Genomic DNA, 7500 nt, shown 5'->3' with positions numbered 1-7500 from the left:
TATCTGCCAATACAGAAAGACCTGAGGGTGTGGGTTCGAATCCCGCTTTCGCCTTTTCTCCCACGTTTGACTGGAAATTCAAACAGAGCGTCTATTCATTCGGATGAGACGATAAACCGAGGTCCCGTGTACAGCAAGCACTTGGCGCACTGAAAAAGAACCCACGGCAACGAGAGTGAAGAAGAAATCCACTCTGATAAGTACACAAATATATATACATGCACTCAAGGCCTGACTAAGCGTGTTGGGTTACGCTGCTGGTCAGGCATCTTCCTGGCAGATGTGATGTAGCGTATATGGATTTGTCCGAACGCAGTGACATCTTGAGAAACTGAAAAAAAAACCCAAGGGAATTAGAACCAGCTCTTTTCTTCAATTCATTTAGAGCACTACGTCCAGTGAAATGTCTTAAAATCTAAGATACGTCTTAAATCTAACATGTCGCCATTAAACACCGCACCTGCAAATTAACCGATGTACCTCTCTTGTGGAGGGAGCCAGAGAGAAAGCGAGCACCATTTGGAGTTTGTTTCAGTTTTGCCTTGTCACTTCTTTTACGGGGCTTTGTTTGTGGGTGATGTTTTTGTTTGTTTTTTTCTCCTGGAATATTTCATCTCACTGTACTTCTTCACTCCCATTTCTCGCTTTAACCCTCTCCGTGCGAAAGACAAAAGAGGCGACGACGACAACGTTTTACCGCTTCTGGCATCATTAACATGTTACAAGCGGAAGGTTCTCATGGCGAAGAGGTGGGTGAAAACAAAGAATACTGCGTTTCTAGCGACGAAAGCTGTAGGCTGGGCCATTTAGATACCCACTGGACATCAGATGGGGTATGGGGTCTGTGGGGGAGGGGGGGGGGGGGGGGGGGGGGGGGGGGGGGAAGTAAGGGAGAAGACTCATCCCTAGTAAGTTTAGCCACCTGAAGAGACTGAAGGCTTTTTTTTCTGCTTTTTTTACCGCCGCAACATCTGTTTCAGTACGGTGGAATTCACCACCCCCACCCCCGAACCCCCAACGTAGCTCATCCACAGTCCCCCATACACAGTCACACCCGGGTTCGTCTGCCACAGTCTCAGAGCTGGCAGTCCACAGAGACCCATCGACGTTACGTCGACGAGGAGATAAAGCTGATAACTGGTTTGAATTTGAAATTTCGGAACGGGGCAGTGAAAGGATTAATCCTCTTCATACCCTGTGGAACACACGGTCGTGTGTGTGTGTGTGTGTGTCTGTGTGTGTGTGTGTGTGTCTGTGTGTGTGTCCATATGGGAGAGCGTACTTCTGTTCTGTGAGTCAGAGAGACAGAGAAGCTGAATGTGTCTGTGTGTCTGTCTGTTTGTGTGTGTGTGTGTGTGGGAGGAGGGGTATGTGTGTGTGTGTGTGTGTGTGTGTGTGTGTGTGTGTGTGTGTGTGTGTGTGTGTGTGTGTGTGATACTCGTGTCTTCTACCTAGCTGTGCATAAATGCGAGTTTGGAAGTGAAAGGGTTAAAACAGGTAAAGCCACAGGTTTAGACGAAATCTCGAGTGAGTTTTTGAAAGCAGCCAAAGACGTAACTGCCCCTGTTTTGACCAAAATGTTTAATCATTTGTTTCATAAAGGTATTTTCCCGGAAGAGTGGACCCGGTCAGTTATTGTTCCTCTGTTTAAAAAGGGAGATAAAAAATAATCCAGACAACTATCGTGGCATTTCTCTTTTAAGTACCATCAGTAAAATACTTACATCTATTCTGAATAAACGACTGAACATAAAATAAGGGAGGAGCAAGCTGGCTTTCGTAAAAACTATGCCATTTCTGATCATATTTTTACACTTGTATCTATGATTAAAAGATGTTTGTATCGGGATGAGAAAAGTAAATTCTATGTTGCATTTATTGACTATATGAAGGCTTTCGATTCAGTAGACAGACGTAGTCTTTGGTTAGTCTTACAGAAAGTTAAAACGTCTACGAAAATGCTTCGAATGCTCCAAGGGATGTATGAATCAGTTCAGTGTTGTGTTCGCTGGGGATCTGAAATGTCTGACTTCTTTGACTGTTCCTGCCGGAGTGAAGCAAGGTTGTTTGTGTCTCCCCTCATTTTTTCTCTATTAATTACAGAAGTTGCTGAAAATGTCAACAAAAAAGGAAAGCATGGTTTTCAGTTTTTACCTGGTCTACAAGAAATACTTTTGCTTTTATTTACAGATGACACTTGCTTGATCTCATCCACACCCGTGGGTTTACAAAATCAGATAAACAATCTTGCAGGAACCTCGATGTCTCTTGGTTTGAATGTAAACTTCTTCTTCTTCTTTTTTTTCTTTTTTTTTGCTGCCCCATCATCTGCACCGTTTCAGTGGCATTACTCCCACGCCGCTCATTTAGATTCCCCCATACGCGGCCACACCCGGGTTCGTCCTATGTTGTTGTATGCAGCTGAAATTTGGGGCTTGACTCGTTTTCAGTCTGTAGAAGCCCCTCATATATTTACCTGTAAGCGTTTTCTTCGAGTAGGTCCCAAAACTCCAAACCTGATGGTGTATGCTGAACTAGGTAGGTATCCCCTATATGTTGATAGTATGATTAAGGGGTACTGGTTCAAACGACAAAGATTAGATCTTACCAGACTGCCAAAACAAGCTTATGAAATGAACAAAAACATAACTATCAGAAACGCAGAAAGCTAGCTTGACAAACACAGCTGGGCCAACACGGCTAAGCATTGCCCAGATATATATATGGATTTTCAGATATTTGGTTGAATGGAGGAGTTGGAAACGAAAACGCATTCATACAAGTTTTTAAACAACGCATAATAGACTGTCACAAGCAAGACTGGTCAAGTAAACTATTTGAAAGTGATAGATACTCTACATATCGCTGTTTTAAGTCATTGTTGCAACCAGAAAAGTACATTTCAGACATAACTATCGTTAAATTTCGTACTGTCTTTGCTAGATTTAGGCTAGGCATAAGTGATATAAATTTGCACAAAAGATACACAGTAAGATCAAACTCCTGACCTAAATGCAACGCTGAAGAAGACGAACGCCATTTTCTGTTAGTATGTCCAATGTATCAGTTAATCAGGGAAAAATACCTAGTGAAAATTTTCAGAAACATAAAAGAATACACAGACTTAGTGTTACTTTTACAAAATGAAAACAGGCTTATGACTCGCTCTGTGGCAATGTTTATTTATTACGCCTTAAAAAAGAGAGAAGAAGAAATGACATGATTATAGGCTATAACTTTTCAAAAACTTTTAAGTTACTCCAGGAAATGTCACCGCCTCTCTCTCTGTCCTCTCTTCGTACCTCCTCTCTCTCTGTCCTCTTCCTACCTCCTCCCTCTCACTCTCTGTCCTCTCTTCCTACCTCCTCTCTCTCTCTCTCCTCTTCCTACCTCCTCCCTCTCTCTGTCCTCTCTTCCTACCTCCTCCCTCTCTCTGTCCTCTTCCTACCTCCTCCCTCTCTCTGTCCTCTCTTCCTACCTCCTCCCTCCCTCTCTCTGTCCTCTCTTCCTACCTCCTCCCTCCCTCTCTCTGTCCTCTCTTCCTACCTCCTCTCTCTCTCTGTCCTCTTCCTACCTCCTCCCTCTCTCTGTCCTCTCTTCCTACCTCCTCTCTCTCTCTCTCTGTCCTCTTCCTACTCCCTCTCTCTGTCCTCTCTTCCTACCTCCTCCCTCTCTCTCTCTCTGTCCTCTTCCTACCTCCTCCCTCTCTCTCTGTCCTCTCTTCCTACCTCCTCCCTCCCTCTCTCTCTGTCCTCTTCCTACCTCCTCCCTCTCTCTGTCCTCTCTTCCTACCTCCTCCCTCCCTCTCTCTGTCCTCTCTTCCTACCTCCTCCCTCTCTCTCTCTCTGTCCTCTTCCTACCTCCTCCCTCTCTCTGTCCTCTCTTCCTACCTCCTCCCTCCCTCTCTCTGTCCTCTCTTCCTACCTCCTCCCTCCCTCTCTGTCCTCTCTTCCTACCTCCTCCCTCCCTCTCTGTCCTCTCTTCCTACCTCCTCCCTCCCTCTCTCTGTCCTCTCTTCCTACCTCCTCCCTCCCTCTCTCTGTCCTCTCTTCCTACCTCCTCCCTCCCTCTCTGTCCTCTCTTCCTACCTCCTCTCACTCTCTGTCCTCTCTTCCTACCTCCTCCCTCCCTCTCTCTGTCCTCTCTTCCTACCTCCTCCCTCCCTCTGTCCTCTCTTCCTACCTCCTCCCTCCCTCTCTCTGTCCTCTCTTCCTACCTCCTCCCTCTCTCTGTCCTCTCTTCCTACCTCCTCCCTCCCTCTCTCTGTCCTCTCTTCCTACCTCCTACCTCCCTCTCTCTGTCCTCTCTTCCTAGCTCCTCCCTCCCTCTCTGTCCTCTCTTCCTACCTCCTCTCTCTCACTCTCTGTCCTCTCTTCCTACCTCCTCCCTCCCTCTCTGTCCTCTCTTCCTACCTCCTCTCTCTCACTCTCTGTCCTCTCTTCCTACCTCCTCCCTCTCTCTGTCCTCTCTTCCTACCTCCTCCCTCCCTCTCTCTGTCCTCTCTTCCTACCTCCTCCCTCTCTCTCTGTCCTCTCTTCCTACCTCCTCTCTCTCACTCTCTGTCCTCTCTTCCTACCTCCTCCCTCTCTCTCTGTCCTCTCTTCCTACCTCCTCTCTCTCACTCTCTGTCCTCTCTTCCTACCTCCTCCCTCTCTCTCTCTGTCCTCTCTTCCTACCTCCTCTCTCTCACTCTCTGTCCTCTCTTCCTACCTCCTCCCTCCCTCTCTCTGTCCTCTCTTCCTACCTCCTCCCTCCCTCTCTCTGTCCTCTCTACCTTTTCATGTTATGAAATGTTGTGTCCATGACACTGGTCCCTTCCCCCTTTATTTTCGGTATTGTGTGTGTTTCATTGAATGTACCTCCTTTGCAAACAGGCCGGTGGCCTTGCAGTAAAATAGTTCTGAGTTCTGAGTTCCCTGTCTTTCTCCCCCCAACTCTCTCTCTCTCTCCCATTCTCTCTCTCTCCCCTTCACTACCTCTCTCTTACCTCACTCCTGCTCTCTCTCTCTCCCTCTCGCTCTCCCCTTTCTTTCTCTCTCCCTGTCTCTCTCTCTCTCTCCCTCCCTCTCTTTCTCTCTCCTTGTCTCTCTCTCTCTCTCTCTCTCTCTCCCTCTCCCTCTCTCGCTCTCCCCTCTCTCTCTCCCCTCTCTTTCTCCCCCCATCTCTCTCTCCCCCCTCTCTCTCTCCCCTCTCTTTCTCTCTCCCTGTCTCTCTCTCTCTCTCCCTCCCTCTCTTTCTCTCTCCCTGTCTCTCTCTCTCTCTCTCCCTCTCCCTCTCTCGCTCTCCCCTCTCTTTCTCCCCCCCATCTCTCTCTCCCCTTCACTGTCTCTGTAACCCAAACACAAGGAACCTGGCGCGAAGACAAAGGTGAAGACACTGAGAACTCCTGCCCCAGAAATCCTCTCACATCTATACCCCACAGCCATCACCAACCACCATCCCATCCCCATCCAAATAAAGCGTACAAATATATCTTCGCAAAAAAAAAAATATATATATATATATATTCCGGAGGATAAAATTGGCATGGGAGTAAAGGAGCTCGCGTGCGCGCTGTTAATATCTGACCCTCCCCGCTGGCCAGAATACCATGGCAAAAATATCCCCGGGGGTACAGAATTGGCGCGGGGGTGGGGAGGTCATGGAGTGGTGTTGTTATTGCTGTCGCTGTTGTTGTGTAGTGCTCGCTAATCAAAGGTGAAGAGGTCAGGTTTGCCAGGAAGGGTCACGGATTGCTTGAAGCTGAATTCCGGCTGTCCTGGGGGGGTTGGGGTGGGGGGGGGGAGGAATAGACTTGGGGGTGTCAGTATGGTGACAGGGCGCTTGGGGACAGGACAGAGAGAGAGAGGGAGGAGGTAGGAAGAGAGGACAGAGAGAGAGGGAGGAGGTAGGAAGAGAGGACACAGAGAGAGAGAGGAGATACAAAGAGAGGAGAGAGAGAGAGAGAGGGAGGAGGTAGGAGGAGAGGACAGAGAGAGAGAGGGAGGAGGTAGGAAGAGAGGACACAGAGAGAGAGAGGAGATACAAAGAGAGGAGAGAGAGAGAGAGAGAGGGAGGTGGTAGGAAGAGAAGACAGAGAGAGAGAGGGAGGAGGTAGGAAGAGAAGACAGAGAGGACAGAGAGAGAGGGAGGAGATACAAAGAGAGGAGAGAGAGAGAGAGAGAGGGATGAGGTAGGAAGAGAAGACAGAGAGGGAGAGAGGAGATACAAAGAGAGGAGAGAGAGAGAGAGAGGGAGGAGGTAGGAAGAGAGGACAGAGAGAGAGGGAGGAGGTAGGAAGAGAGGACAGAGAGAGAGAGGGAGGAGGTAGGAAGAGAGGACAGAGAGAGAGGGAGGAGGTAGGAAGAGAGGACAGAGAGAGAGAGGGAGGAGGTAGGAAGAGAGGACAGAGAGAGAGGGAGGAGGTAGGAAGAGAGGACAGAGAGAGAGGGAGGAGGTAGGAAGAGAAGACAGAGAGAGAGAGAGAGGGAGGAGGAAGGAAGAGAAGACAGAGAGAGAGAGAGAGGGAGGAGGTAGGAAGAGAAGACAGAGAGAGAGAGGGAGGAGGTAGGAAGAGAAGACACAGAGAGAGAGAGGGAGGAGGTAGGAAGAGAAGACAGAGAGAGAGAGAGGGAGGAGGTAGGAAGAGAGGACAGAGAGAGAGGGAGGAGGTAGGAAGAGAAGACAGAGAGAGAGGGAGGAGGTAGGAAGAGAAGACAGAGAGAGAGAGGGAGGAGGTAGGAAGAGCAGAGAGAGAGAGAGGGAGGAAGTAGGAAGAGAGGAGAGACAGAGGGGGGAGGAGGTAGGAAGAGAAGACAGAGAGAGAGGGAGGAGATACAAAGAGAGGAGAGAGAGAGAGAGACAGAAAGACAGAGCGAAGTGAGAGACGCATGGAGAGATGGCAATAGTCTTCTTCTTTCTTCTTCTTTTCTTCTTTCGTCTTCTTCTTCTTCTTTTTCTACTTTCTTCTTCTTCTTCCTCTTTCTTCTTTCTTCTTCTTTTTCTACTTTCTTCTTTTTTTCTTCTTCTTCTTCTTTTTCTTCTTCTTCTTCTTTCTTCTTCTTCTTCTTCTTCTTCTTCTGCTGCTGCTGCTGCTGCTGCTGCTGCTGCTTCTTCTTCTGCTTCTTCTCCTTCTTGTTTCGTCTCCTTCTCCTTTCTTCTTCCTCTTTCTTCTTCTCCTTCTTTCTTCTTCTTCTTCTTTCTTCTCCTTCTTCTTCTTCTTCTTCTTCTTTCTTTCTTCTTCTTCTTCTTCTTCTTCTTTTCTTTCTTCTTCTTTCTTCTTCTTCTTCTTATTTCTTCTCCTTTCTTCTTCTCTTCTTCTTCTCCTTCTTTCTTCTTCTTCTTCTTTCTTCTCCTTCTTTCTTCTTCTTCTTCTTTCTTCTTCTTTTTCTTTCTTCTTCTTCTTCTTTCTTCTTCTTCTTCCTTCTTCTTCCTCCTCTTTCTTCTTCTTCTTCTTCTTGTTTCGTCTCCTTCTTCTTTCTTCTTCTTTCTTCTTCTTCTTCTTCTTCTTCTTCTTCTTTC

Source organism: Babylonia areolata, chromosome 28 (assembly GCF_041734735.1).
Source record: "Babylonia areolata isolate BAREFJ2019XMU chromosome 28, ASM4173473v1, whole genome shotgun sequence".
NCBI lineage: Eukaryota > Metazoa > Mollusca > Gastropoda > Neogastropoda > Buccinidae > Babylonia > Babylonia areolata.
The sequence above is the reverse complement of the archived record's forward strand: the minus strand, read 5'-3'. Positions refer to the sequence as shown.